We start from the raw sequence: 15,151 nt of genomic DNA, 5'->3' as shown, positions 1-15,151 counted from the left end.
GCTTGTGCAAGTCACTTTGCAACCCACCCCCACCCAAACTCCTTTTCTTTCTGTGTTTAATTTAATCAGTGTCATGTGTGTTGCCACCATTCTGAGCAGTGCTGAATCTAGTTGCTCTCCACCTCCAGCTTTCATGCATGCGTACGAAAGGGTGGGAAGGTAGAAAATAGCACAGGTAGAAATAAGACATTTTCTTTTGGGTATAGAAATACCCTTTTGGGTGCGTCAAGAAATGGTGATACCATGACATGAGAGTAAAAGCAACTTCAAACATGTATTAAAAAAGGTTCAAGTGGATGTTAAAATGTGATTGCATCACACTTGTAGCGAAAAGCATGTAAGTGAGACAGTAGCACAGATGATGCTGTTAGCAGTAGCACAAGTCCATAAAATGATATTAATTTTCTCAAACTTTGCCAACCATTAATTTCTTACTGCAGCCAAAAGGGACTGTTCTTCTGTCTTCTGTAAAGACAGACGAGGGTGTCATCGGAAAAAAACAAAATACGTCTACCTCTCTCTCTCTCTACATATATATGTATATATATATATGTATATATATATCTACATATATATGTATATATATATATATATATATATATATATGTGTACATATATACATATATATATATGTATATATATATATATATATATATGTGTACATATATACATATATATATATGTATATATATATATATATATGTGTACATATATACATATATATATATGTACGTATATACATATATATATATGTATGTATATACATATATATATATGTATGTATATACATATATATATATGTATGTATATACATATATATGTATATACATATATATGTATATACATATATATGTATATACATATATATGTATATACATATGTATGTATATATGTATATATATATATATATGTATATATATATATATATATATATATATATATGTATATATATATATGTATATATATATGTGTATATATATATATATGTGTGTATATATATATATATGTATATATATAAATATCTATATATATCTTCGATTCATTAAAGATGCTGAACAAACCGTGCGTAAGAAGCTTTAACAAACCTGCTTGCACCTGTGGCCTATAAATCACAGAAAAACTTGATGGTGGCCTATAGCCTCAGAGCAAAATAGAAAGGCAGTCTCTCAGAAGATTAAAGCCAGGCAGCAGGTATTACTTGGCTGACTCAATAGTGTGTTGATGAATGAAGCCAAACGTGCAGCTCGGGAGTGTGTTGAAGCCGCGGTAAAAAAGGTGGGGAAAAAAAGAAGAGACTATAAAATTCACCACAGGATCAAAACATAATGTAATGTTAATTGTACCCACCACTTACAATAGCAAAATACGGTAAAGATCTAATCAACAAGTCTAGAAAGCTATGACTGGATTATTTTTTAAATGATTTAACGTAATGTAAATCTCGTGTAAAGATTCTAATGGAGGGCTACAGTCTGGCAGAGAAGACACTTACTATACAATAAATCAGTCTTTTTCTTACTAAGTCAGCCAATTATTCATGTCTGAAAGTTACTACAAAGCCACCACTGTTTGCTTTTTAGGTTGGTTGTCAAGTAAGGCTAGAATGAGCAAACTCCCCTGCCTTTAAGGCTGAAGAAACTCTTTCAAAAGCCTACTGATTAAAGCCAGACCTGCCTAGCGCTCAGCAGTTTTCATCTGAATAAACTGGTTTGTTGGACAAGGGTCCAACATATCATTATACTGTCATTAGATAAAGTGACATTCACTTAGTGATCTCAAAACTTTAGTAAGAAACACTTTGCAAAGTTGGTTGTGTCAATTTTAAGCCTGCAAGAAAGATGAAAGGTGAAAGATGGCCACAAAAAATTCCATGCTCCTGACAAGGAGATTTTGTCCAAGAAAACATTCTCATTATTTTTTGATGCCATCCACATTCACTTTTGCATGTTTGCACAATGAAGCATTATATTCACAAAATGCTTCAGGCTGGTTTGGCATCATTTCACAATCATTAGTTTATCTACATTTACTAGTCAGATAAGTTTTCCTCAAAAAAGGATGTTGTGAAACGATGACTCAACATGTCATAGCGAGGGTGGGTTTACTGCTGACAGGAAAACTACCTGTCTATTAATAAATGTCTCACAATGACTTGTCTTGTACATAACGTCTGAGTAGTCATTGTCTTACTTTTCCTCCACATCTGAGTTAATTGCTCCTCATAGCGTTAAGTGGATCATTTTATTTTAATGGTCAGATTAAAAGCTAGCAAAGTTTTTGATGTGACAGCTGACAGGCTGACCTATGTGAAAAGTAGCTTGTTAGTATTTCCCAACTACTATAAGCTGTGAATTGGGAAATCACTGGGGTACACCCGCACTACTCAAATGGGAAAAAACAGAGTGTGTTTGATACAAAAGTGCAAAATCATGCAGCTGATTGTGACAAATTTTCATGGTTCTCATTTTGCATGAGTACGACAAACATTTGCATTTGTTTTAGTTGATTCATTTGTTGCTAATGTCTAATTGTAATTCCCTGGTGAGTAACTCCACTACTAAGATGCTGGCTGTTTTTGCTTTATGCACTTGCTCTTGAAACCATAATTGCAGGTGACATTTTTTGGCTCTGTTACAGTAACTGGTTTTCTATCTGCTTTACCTTAGATAATGTATCACCCAGAAGATAAGACAGGTGGAATTTAAGCATGGATGCACGAAAAACCTGAGCTATCTATAAATGTTTGAGTCCAATTTTAGCCGTGCTATCTTACTTAAAGCTGATGTTGCTGTTACCCAACACCATGTTGACAAAAAAAAGTTTTAAGGCTTGCACTGAAAGGTTGAGAAGCTCTTCTGTAGGAATATCAAAACCTCTAAAGTGCACTGATGTGTCAGTATCGCTTTGAACTCATTCTCAGTTGTCAGATAAAATGAAGCAAATGTAAGATTGTTTTTTCAGTTCTGACAGCTCGACTACGTTTCTTGGACTGCCGCAGTTGTATTACAACCACAGAAAACTGTCAATGGGCTATGTCATATTTGCAAATTGTAGGAAACCAGCAAATCACACAAAATCTGACTAAATATGTATTAACACATAAACATGCAACAAAAATAAGCTTAACACGGTGTTTTTTTGTTTTGTTTGCTTTTGTCCTTAAATACTATTTGACAAAATCTTCATTGTAGTCAGATTTTCACCTCAAGCTTTTAGATTAACTTTAAATTATTCTTAGAACTCAACTTAAATGTTTGGCCTGTTAAGTAACATTGTTATGGTGACAAAGTCTGTCACTTGTTTTACTGTATGGGCTTCATACTGAATAGAGACAGATAAGCAAAACATTTTTAAAAGACTAGTCACTGTCTTATCAACATTAGGGCCCAACCATTGTTTGTTTGTGTGTGACTCTGTGTGCGTGAGACCTTTCCCACTTGTGGTTGCCTTCTCTCCTAGACCGTAGGAGGCCTGCAGTCTTTCACATCAGGACAGCTAGACGTCTGCATGCCACCAACACACAGAGACACACTTGTGTACACACACACACACACACACACACGCACACACGCACACACACACACTGTTCTGTGATGTACAGTCTGATAAACAGACAAGAGGAGAAAAAAAAAGTTGATGTAAGGGCACACTATAAGTCAAATAGTCAGTTTACCTCCCACCTGCCCAGATAAAATCAGCTTGTTGTTGTTAAAAGATGCAGCAACATGTTTAAAGTGTAAATACTGAAGGGATGTTTGAGGGGGGAAACCTGCTGTGCACAGATTTAATGTTTCTGCAGTAGCAGTTTTGTAGATGATGTAGCATTTTGCATTTTTATACATAAATTTGCTTAAAGTCCTAATGTGGTGTACAGAGAGGCAGGTAGACTACCATAAAGGAGACACATGCAAGTTATATATGTTTAAAAAAGCCCCCACACACTCAAACAAAACAATAATACATAAACCCACATAAAGTGTCACTGGTTTGATTCTTGCAAAGGCTTTAAACTACATTGCCTGGGCTCCGTACTAGCTTTGATCTAAACACTTTATTATTTATTACTATAATTATCAGGATGCTGGCTTGTTGTTTTTAGTTGTTTTTTTTAAGCATGGTTCCATTTCTATCCCTGTGTGGAAGAGTAGTTAAATATGAAGCAAAGGTGGGAAAATTATTATAATTTATCTTGTACAATGTACTGATCAAAATTCTTGGCAAGCCATCAAATAGATTGAGAGAAAATCTGTACTTGATCTTTTTACATTAAATGTAGATTGCTTCCACTTTCTGGCTTGTCAGATTTGTTGCTGACCATGTTTTGTAACTTCTATAATAGAAAACATCTGGTTGTTTGGTTTTTGTCCTTAAAAATACAAATATAGCTTAGTTAAAAGTAGACAGAGGGTTCTGGAGATGGGAGAGACCTGAGTGTAGTTAATCAGTTCCTGATTGTTTGTGAGCGCTGAGTCAGAGAATTTCTTGAGATGAAGTTCTGCACTTTGAGCAAAGAGTTCTTGGCAATGATGTTGTGGGAGATTTAATAGAGTTGGGTATATTAGGCTCTCGCACCTTATGAAATTTGTTATAACTCTAAATAAACGAAGGAGAATTAAACAGACCGGCCTCATTGTTTCAGAACATTTAAACTTTGCATTTAGGAAGAGAGTGGGAGTCAGTGGTGCACAAGACTTTAGGCTTCATTGCACTTGGAAACAGCAGGTAGTTTTGTTTTCTCTTGGATTTTTTTTAATTTTTTGCATTTTAATGAAATAGAAGTGAATTTTAGGTTTCACTAAGGATTGTATCGCTTGTCATATGTCAAAACTAAGTTTGTACTCGTAAGAAAGAACATAAAGTTTTGTTATAAAACACATTTTAACCATTTGTTTGATTGACCAACCATCCTAAACCGCTGATTAGTCAATTTTCATATTCTTAAGACAAAGCAAAGAAGCACATTTACACAGCATCTAATGTTAGATGCTCGGATAATTCTTTTTTCCCCCGTCACTGTCATATGATTGATTAAATGTGATAGGAAGTTAGATTTCTCAAATTCTTGCTAGGATGGAGTATGCCTCAGCTGATAGTGGCAGACGTGACCTATGTTTGACGTCAGCCTTACGTGCCAGTCAGACAGGTGGGTTTGGTTACTCCAGACGGCTACTGGTTTATCTACTCCGGCAGTCTGCAGACAGGCAGTTGTTGGTTTATCTACTCAAAAGACCAAAGCTTAAAGTGCAGATTGTTTTGCATCACTAAAACTACCAGAAAGATGTTTAATTGCTCTACTGAAAGACACGAGACATTGTTTTGTTTCCTGCAGTGGTCAGAGTTCATTACTGAACAATAATTTGTGAGTCTTTCTGATTACATATGAGTCCTTACATGCTAACTAAACACTTCAGTTAGACTGAGTTTAAACTGAGGTTAAACTGAGTTTTAATGCATGAATCTACACAAAGCTGATTTAAAACCAATGAATAGATATGAAGTCTTAAAAAATCCAGTCAACTATGCATGTGATCCATTTAATGGACGTGTGTCTTTTACATCATTTCTCTAAAGGTGTCCGTTTCAGCTTTCTCTCATGAACTGGCAACAGCGTAGAACAAAACAGGATATTACTTATTGTGCCGATCACATGGTCAGCAGACATTTGAATGGAGTTTTGCTATGCTTGTTATGTCCCATTGTTGCTTGTTGCTGGGGAGCACTTCCCAGTAGAATGACCAGTGACGTGTTAAACTGCTCGTTCAGAGTTCAGCAAGCAGGTGCTTAAACGTACAGGTTGTCATGCATTTCTTGTGTGGCCCGTTCAAAGGTTGCTGCATCACACTGAAAGTTCAGCATCCTTGAAAACCCCAGTATGCTATGTAAAATTCTTTATTCATATTTGCACACATGATAGTGGTTTAATAAACTTGCGTCGACTTCCCCTGATTCACTTCCCCTCAATGTGGGATACTTAAGAGACCTTCCATAACTCAAACAGATATCTGTGTTAGTCATCAGCATGATAGTAAGAGACTGAATGTTAAGGGAGACACAGTCCATTGTAATCACTCATCATTTTGTCGGCACAGTCAAAATTAATAAAAAAAAACCCAGAAAAGAAGTCTTCAGCTTCGTGGGTTTCTTTCTTGTGAATTATTTTAAGTAGTCAATCATCATGCTCAGTGGAGCAGAGGACCCTAAACACAGCATATGGGCTCTTAAAGTGCAAGGGAAGGGCGTTTAATTCTGAATCTTCTGCTGCCAGCAGACCACCTGGTTGCTAGTTACTCGATTATAGAGTGTAGTGGGGAATTATTAGTCAGCACAGCTGCAGCACAAAGCAAATAAATGCAATGTGTTTCCCTTGATTCGTACATTTATTCTTACATTATGCACTCACTATATACTGTGTCTGAAATTAATCTGGCTTATTTTATAAATCCATTTAACTGCTTTATGTGGTGTTGTTCATGCTAGCTCTAGCGTGGCTCATGGGAACCGTTCAAAAGAACAGAGACATTATTAATGTTATTAACAACTGTGCTAAAGTAAAACATGAATAATTATCTAAATATGTCCCGCTGCTGCTATGTTTTCCCTGCAGGAGAGGTTACAGATGTTGGCAAATGCTTTAATATAAAATATGCAATTGTGCCTGCAATTATATTATTGTTTTATAAACCATTTTACACTTGAATACTATTGGAGAATGCTAATGGAGACTTACAGGAGGCCTGAGGTGTTGCTAAAATCGGGGGGGTCACAAGTTTTGTTGTCACTTCTGTGTGGAACAGTTCAGCGAATAATTTTAGGTACGTCACATTTTGACAGTCATTCATACATTTATTCAGTCATTGGTAGTTGCCCAGGTCAACCTCAGACCATCTGTGTTTAAACATACAGAGCACACACGCTCATAGTGGTAGTTTTTGAGCCGGGGGAGAGTTTTACTCATTCACTTTCTCCACATAGTTTTTCCGAGCTTGACTTTCTCTACGTCGTATTTTACGCCAGCTGCAGGCAGGCAGGTTGTGTTATTAGTCACAGTGAGTAAAATTCAAACCGCTTGATTTAATCCCTTAATACCAGGCTTCACTGCGAGCGAATTTAAAGAATGAATTGGTATCGTTCAAAACGAACAGGGTAACAAACGCAGTTTATTAATATAGAAATAATGTAGCCTATATGTTCATGCAGCAGGATGTTTGTTCTTGAAACAGTTAGTGTGGAGGTGTGTGAGGCCTAGTCATAGGGTTTTTCTCCTCACCACTTCACAGTACTTTCAGCAGATGGCGGTGTGTCGTTTTGACATCTCATTTCAAAATGGAGATGGCTGTTTTGAGGCCATAGCTCTCCCAGGCTCTGTTCTGTGTGCAACCTCCCACATCCCTGCTCTGTCAACTGAGAGATAGGTATACACGCACCACAATGTAACCCACGTGTCTTTCTGTGTTACTTTTTTCTTGTTTTTTTTCCCTCTTTCATACCGTTTTATTTTCTTTCACTTTTCTCATGTTTCTGGTTTAAAGAAACATGATGTGTGCAAACACTCTTTGCGCACCAAAGGGTGAAAAGTAGATTTTTCTCTTTTCCTCCGCCTGCAGTGAAACTGAATCAAAAAGAGAACTACTTTGATCGGTGAGGCATTAAAGGTGACATGATTCAGACTGAACCCACGTTTTAGAAACTAATGCTTCATAGTGAAATGTAAAGTATGACTAGTAAATGTGTTGCAGAATTTATGACAAACCTTTTTTTTTTCTTTAATAGATAGATCAAAAGCTTCCCACATTTCTTTTGAATATAATTTTACCTGTTTCAAATTGTTAAGTCACCAGTCTTTTTTACTTTCGTTTTTGTTTCTCTTTTTTTTCTGTGTATCATGGCAGGCTAAAATATCAGTGACACTCGAATGTAGGGAAGTAAAGTTCCTAGAGGCAAAAATGCATTTTTGCTAAATTTAATTTGTTTATTTAAAGGCAGAAATTATTAGATTGCTCTTATTTATGGAAGCTCTTTATTTTGGTCACAACTCCCTTTCTGCTTCTTTTTTGTATTTTTTTTCTCGTATACTTTTCCCCTCTTTCAAAACATCTGCGACAGAGAGAGAGAGGAAAAGCAGATTTCAGCGACTGTTGTCTCATCCTCGCAGCTTCCTTTTGAGTTTTTGAAACACACACCGCGCCTGATCGCTTCAAAGCTTAGCCTCAACGTCTTCTCTTTTGCTCTCTGACTAATTTTGATAGTAAATGATGCAGCGTAAAGCTGGTCTGTCTCTCCTTTATATTTTTAGGCGACGTAGTCATGCTGGATTATGTCATGTTTATCAGGTGTCTTTTGTGAAATAGGTCGGGGGGATGATCGTCTCCAGCAATAGCTATTTACATCGCACGAAGGCAAACTTGGTCTCTGTTGTCTGGGGAAAAATTGTCCACCTCAAATCTGATTTGACTGTGTGTTCACGGTTTTAGTCTGACGCTAGAAAATTGTAGTCGAAGGCTGGCTGCTCTTTTTGTCATAGGCCCCTGAATGCTACTCCGTGTCCCTGAGTGTGAAAAGCAAGTTAAATTGTCAATGTTGTTGTACAAGAGTATGCTAAGTAATTATAGAAATCTGGACGTGAGCACAGCGTGTGGTTTATTTGCTTCATGTTTGTGTTTTTTAATAAATAAAACGACCAGTAATAGTGAAACTCTGAATCAGAATGAGATTACTTTGATCGATGATTCTTTAAAGGTGACATATAAACTCTTGAACTGTGGGTGGAGTGGTGTTAAATGTTGGCAAACGGTTCTTTTTTTTTGTTAGGTCCAAACTACATTTATGAAAGTGTGCCTCCACTGAGGGATGTTTCATCTGTCACTAGGAAACAAAGGGTTCATGTGCTGAAACAGTCAGTATTTTATCGAGTGTTTATGTAACTATTAAATTCCAGTTTTGACATTTAAATCATTGGTTATGAACAAATTGAACAATATAAATTATACAATATGAGCACTGCCACACTCGTATCTCTAAAATGATAGGTCATATTGAAAGTGAAGCAGATATTGAGACACTAACGTGACCTTTTATTTATGTCGAATATGTTTTTCGAGTATATCTATGTCAGTTTCAAAATGGTCAAAACTAACATGTGAGCCGTAACCTGTGACTGATTGTGAGTTAATTGGTGTCACACTTGTTTTCTTCTTATAAATAAATCCATAAGTCATTCTGAAACTATGATGCTTTGGAGTGATAATATTACCAGAGCATCAGGGGAAATTTGCCTTGTGAATGTTCGGTTCGCTGCCTGCCCACTCAGTTTCGACTGGAAACAAAAAAAAAATCTTTTAACCTTTTCAGCAACAACAAATGCATGCTTAAAAAAAGAAGAGAAAAAGAAAAAAAAGAGTGAAAATGAGGGAGGCTGAATATTGTCAGTTGTGTTTAGCTTCTTCTTTTTTTTTTGGACTGTTGACAATCAGATCAGTAAAAATCCTGCTGGTGATGATCCAGCAGAATTATGACTCGTGCCAGAGTCAGTTTGACTCACTATTTTTCCACCTTTCTCTTTGTGTTTTTCCCCATTTTTAAATATATTTTTTATTACACGTCTCATGTCACCCATGTCTGATTATTTCTTTCTGGTTTATGACTGAGACAAGTAGTTTCAAAATGAGACCGTTTTATGGCACGTTCTGTACATACAATTTTGATCATATTTAATTTTACTAGCGACCCAGTTGTTAACTGCAGTTTCATTGGAACAACAATTCAGAATTTCTTTGTCCCTCTAGAGTAGTTTAAGTTTGAATTGACTGCTCGTGCTGGTTATATTTGCCTGTGCTGATTACTCAAATGCAGAAAAAAACATTTTAATTGTTTTATGAAAATTTGTTTTATATTTATCATAAATATCCACCTTTTCCATATAACCCTTTTGTGCTTAAATTGTATCCTTCAGTATTGTGATGTAGTTTTTAAGATGAAAAAAAAAAATTTGACAACTGTCAGGTTGTTGATTACTTCTGACAGCTGGTGAGTTAGTTGTTCCTTTTGCTGACTTTAATCTCTTATCTTAATTATAACCTTAATCATTTGCTGCAGAGTTTGCTGCTGGGAGTTTTCTTATAGTGCTCCCACACAGTGGTTAGTTTAAGATATTAAATGTCAGAGTCTGTATGAAAAGTTTCTCTGGTCTAAAATGAGACAATAAGTAAATATAAACATGTTTATGGTTTCAGACAAGCAGTGTTGCATGCTCAGTGTCCGTGGGTGGCATCACTTTGTTGCCATCAGTAACTGTTTGACTAATCAGTCGCTAATTTGTTCCGTGTATGTGTTGTGTGTGTGAGTGTGTGTGTCTGTTTGCACAGCTACCATATGTATTGATCTCTGTGCACACATGATCGGTAGACATACACCGATTAGTGCATATCTGAGGTCGTATACATTAGCAGTGAATATTTACGTGTATGTGCACAGTACACTCCTCCTTTGTTAATATATCTGCAGATCTGTGTTTATACTGTTTGTGCGTTTGTGGCTGGTTTTTTCTTTTTTGTTTGTTTTTTTTTGTTTTTTTGTGGAGGGTGGGGGATGGGACTGGGGTCTCTGAATTAGTGTACACCAGCTCTCTGGTATTTATTATGACTTTTTAAATACAGTGTGTGTGTTTTGTTTTGTATACACAGTAATTTCTCTAATTCTTTTGTCTTTTTATGTCTCTTAGTATCTGTCCTTGCCAAGATTAATATACATTTGCATCTGTGTGTGAAGTAATTGTTGTAATTGAATGCACTTAAAGTCTGTGCTAATTATTTCTAACTACATATTGTATAAAACTACATATTTGCACCGTGACTGGGCAAATATGTAGTTTTATTTCTGACAGCATGTGTAGTTGTTTTTGTTTATGTCAACATAGTGTGTGCATAGCTGTGTGCATATATTTTTTTTCTATTTTCTGCATGTTTGTCTGTTTTCATTGCTCAGTGCACATATAATACTGAAGGGTGTGTGAGTGCATCCACACATTTTTGTTTTGTGCCATTGTAAAGCTACGTGCAGTATTTGTGCATATTTGTTGTACGACATACTTAGAAGCACATACATCTATATGTGTTTCTAAGTATGCATGTGCCTTCATATAAAGGCAGTTATCTATGTTAATATGCCACTGTGTGTTGCTCTAAGCATGTGCTTCAGATTTTTTCAGTGTTTATATTTTTAGCCTACACATATGGTGTGCGCATATTATCATGTCTGTCTATATGTGCACTACATGTGCGTACATTACAACTTATGTAAAATTAGTACTCCTGCTATACCTAAGACATTGATGTGCTGTTGCAAGTGTGTGTGTGTGTATGTGTGTGTGTACTTTTTACAAACTGTCATTATAAAAATGAAAATCATAACAGCAACAACAGCAGACAATAGTAGGCTTTCTGTGTATATGCATTTGTGAATGTGTATGTTGGCTGATTGTAGAGCAGCTGTGTTTGTGTTAATTTAACAGGTTTTGTAGCTTTCTCAATATGTTTGCATGTACAGTATAGTAAGCAAGTATACTAATAATAATTATACTGTGGTCTATGTGGACATACGACAGTTTCTTTTTGTTATGTTAGGTGCCCATGTTTTTGTCCGTGTGTGTTTATATGTGGCACTTGCTATCATCCATAAGTTTCTAGAGTACATGATTTTAGGAAAATATAATGATAACATGTGTTACTTCTGGCTTTTTGCAGATAAGGATTAATAATATTTTAATAGAAAAGCCTGCAGAAAGTAATGGAGACAACAAACACACTAAAATCAGTGGATTTGGACACAGTTCTTAACATTACAAACTGTGTCAGTACACCTGGCAACAAAATAATATTTTTATTAGACTTTCAATGCTGTTAAAGGATTATCAGTCTGTAACACGTGTCAAATGAAGATTCTTATATATCTATCGATATATCGATAGATATATAGATATAGTGTCAAAAATGCTGTGAACCACATTACTCCCTCTACAGTCAGATTTAAAGCTGCTGTATTGCACAGCCCTATCAACTGAAATTATCAAAGCCTGATGGGTGCGATCTTTCCCATTATACTCCAACTCATAGGCCTCTAGGGGGTCACTGAATGGTTTCAGCAATAGATTTGAATCATATGGTTTGGCCTTCATTTGAACAACTGGGTAAGATTTTCGGACTGAACAACATCATAAAAACATCAAATAAGGCAATAGGTTGGAAAAATGATGTTCAGCCCTCCAGTAGAGTTCCAAATAGTTGGTAAATCCATTGAAGCTCTTGTAGCAGGATCTGGTGGTTCAACATTACTTCCTGACTAATTTTAATTTGTCTCTTTGTCATGCAGGACTGTCCATGAGGTCTGGGGTCAGCTTACTTACACATCTTTTAGGTCAGTTGATCCTTTACTCTGTGTGAGTATTAATGCATGTGTGAGTATTAGCAGTTTCAATGTGTACAGTGGCCTGCGTGTGTGGGCTGCAGAGTGCACGTATATATTTGCATGCACGTGGACGTGTGAAAGGGTTTGTTCCCTCTTCTCGCTGCTCATCATTTGGCCCAGCTGACATTTAAACATTCAAATCAGAGACTGTTTATCGTTGTTTGAGGGCCATGAGAAGATTTCATGTTTTGTTTTAGATAATCACTAGAGTCGCTTTATGTAAAGACTCGGTCTCTTACTGTAAGATCTACTTAAGAGATGCTGACGTCAAACAAAGGCTTCACATCTGCCAGAACTTTTCAGGAACTAAGAGAGAATTGTTTTTAGCTTCACCACCATGTTGTTGAGTCTTTTTTTTTTAACTATCAAACTCGTGTTTTTTATAGCTCTTTAAAGTTACTTCATGTTGTGTATGTGTGGTTTTTATTATGATTTTTTATTTCTTTTTGTTCTATTTGGGTCCTGCAGAGGCAAGGTCCTCTTAACTGCACATGCAAGACTATCTCGCAAATACCTTTGAATTAGAAACGTATTTCAGATTTCTGCCTTTACTTTTCATATACATTTTGTTGCAAGAGGAGGGATTTGATGAGGCTGATGAGGAGGAAATTGTATCTGTGTCAACAAAACACAAGACTTACACAATATTTTGAAAATGGCATTTTCAACACTTTTTTGATATTGTATTTCCTATAATATGCAAGGATGCTGGCTGTCAGCATTTTATATGAAGACCTTGTTTAGATGCTCTTTGTGAGGGCTTTGAAAGTTTTGTGTGTGATAAAATAAAGATTTTTATTTTTATATCAACATTTTATGACCAAAATATGCCGCAGATCGCTGAGTCTTAAGGCATCAACACTTCACATCCTGAGGTAAACACTATGACAAAGGCCTGTGTTGATATATTAAACAATGATATCTATTCAGCTATTGCCAATTTCAGCTGGCTGAAATTGACTTTGCCAGTTATTATGAATAAGTCAAATGTTCTTTCACTTTGATGAAGTAGTCTGCACAACTGCCACTTGTTTTTAAAAAATGACTATATGAAGGATATAAAAAATTCACATACAATATTATCTGTTTCCAAGCCTTTATTGTGTAATCTGTATAGGTGTGTCTTTGGACAAGTTCAGCCTCTTGAAACTGAAATTCAAATGACACTCTCAGATAGTTATCTTTTCATGTCTGGATTTTAACTCCTGTTCACAATATAACAAACATCTACATGACACTCTTGCAGTTTCAAGTTTTCAGTGGTATACTTCAGGCTGGCTGTACTGATACTGATTATAGCAGCATGATCTAGTTTTGTTTGTCAGAGTACCATAGTACCATTTTCACTACGGCTGTGTTTACGTTGGGTTCATTCGGTTGTAGCACTATGATATCTGTATCATTTGAATAGTGGGTGTCAACGTTTTTTAGTATTTCAAAGCCCTTACACCGTCCTAACTGATACACGGCACCTGTATGACCCACTTGTCTATAAGTGCAGACCATTAAACCTAAAAGAAATCTTGGGACCCAGCAATGATGTAGGAACTGCAGAGTTTGTTTTTTTAATCAAATTGCATCCTATTCAGCTAACACTATAAATGTAGGAACAATTACCTGCACCTTCATTCTGGTAAAGTAAATAGCTGTCATAGTAAAATCAATACTTATTTCACTTCTATTTTCCTTAACCTCCTAAGACCCGAACTCTTCCATGGCATGCACTTTTAATTTCTCTTTGATATTTGGGCATATTGGGACCCGATGAATGTAAAAACAAAGAATTACCAGTTTTTTGTTTCTGAGAAAAATGAGATCCACATATGAAGTTATTTGTTTAAAATTTTGATAGAGCAGTGGCAGTATAATGTCCTCGTGAGTGGATATCAGACCATTGTAGAGCAAAAGTTAGTATTTTGGTCTTGACAATCCAAAATGGGATGTCCACATATGTGGACGCCAGGTCCTAGGAGGTTAAATAAGTGTTTTATGTGTGTATCACTAACAGCTAAATGCAAACCACCAGTAACTACCTCAGTGTTCATTACCCATCACCATAGTATCATTTTTATTAAGGAATTCATTATATTAGTTACTAGCTGACGTACTGATCATTTCTCTACAGTAATATGAATCAAAGGGTATTTGCTGACGTACCATATATTGAGCTATAAAAATAGATCAGCATTCACTATCACTTCTACTCTCGGCTTCAGTCCTCTGTAACTCTAAACCAGCTCTCTGAGTCCACAGTTCCGTGAAGATAATGTTGGCAGCAAATCTGCAGGTAGGGAGCTAAGGTGCAAACAAAAACATTAGCAGCAGAAAGTTTGGAACCACTGCACTCTTTGAAGTTTTGTTGTGGAAAGTTAAAGATTCCCTTGAATATTAGTCCTAACTTTTGCTTATTCTCAGTGGCTCATCATTGCGTGCTGTTATCGCCATGAAAGGCTTTAGTTCTAGGAACCACTTTGCTATTGTCAACATAGTCGGTGACCTGCATAGGAACCTCAGATAAATGTAAATATGCCACAGTACAGCATATACTGAGAACTGAAACGTATTGATTCTGGATTTTCCCTGTGCTCCGCTGCCTGAGTCACTCACTGATATTAAACCTCTCACTTCCTTTTTGAAGCCGCTTTGTTTACCAGCCAACATGCTATTTTTACAGGAGGCCTCTGTTTGCTCA

The 15,151-nt window shown here is 36.2% G+C and overlaps 1 long non-coding RNA gene across 2 annotated transcripts in view; it reads left to right on the top strand.

The window, feature by feature from the left end:
- The window catches only part of LOC146695231 (uncharacterized), a 111,783-nt gene that overhangs the window by 43,372 nt on the left and 53,260 nt on the right, over positions 1–15,151 (top strand). For both annotated transcript variants that reach the window (XR_014923543.1, XR_014923542.1), the window contains exon 3: positions 12,364–12,408. This is a non-coding gene — a long non-coding RNA (uncharacterized LOC146695231). The remainder of the gene's footprint in view (positions 1–12,363; positions 12,409–15,151) is intronic.

This window comes from Copadichromis virginalis, linkage group LG13 (assembly GCF_057382275.1).
Source record: "Copadichromis virginalis isolate Kocher_CV1m ecotype Utaka linkage group LG13, C_Virginalis_male_GT1.1, whole genome shotgun sequence".
NCBI classification, from domain to species: domain Eukaryota; kingdom Metazoa; phylum Chordata; class Actinopteri; order Cichliformes; family Cichlidae; genus Copadichromis; species Copadichromis virginalis.
Note: the sequence above shows the minus strand (reverse complement) of the source record. Positions and strands in the feature narration are given on the sequence as shown.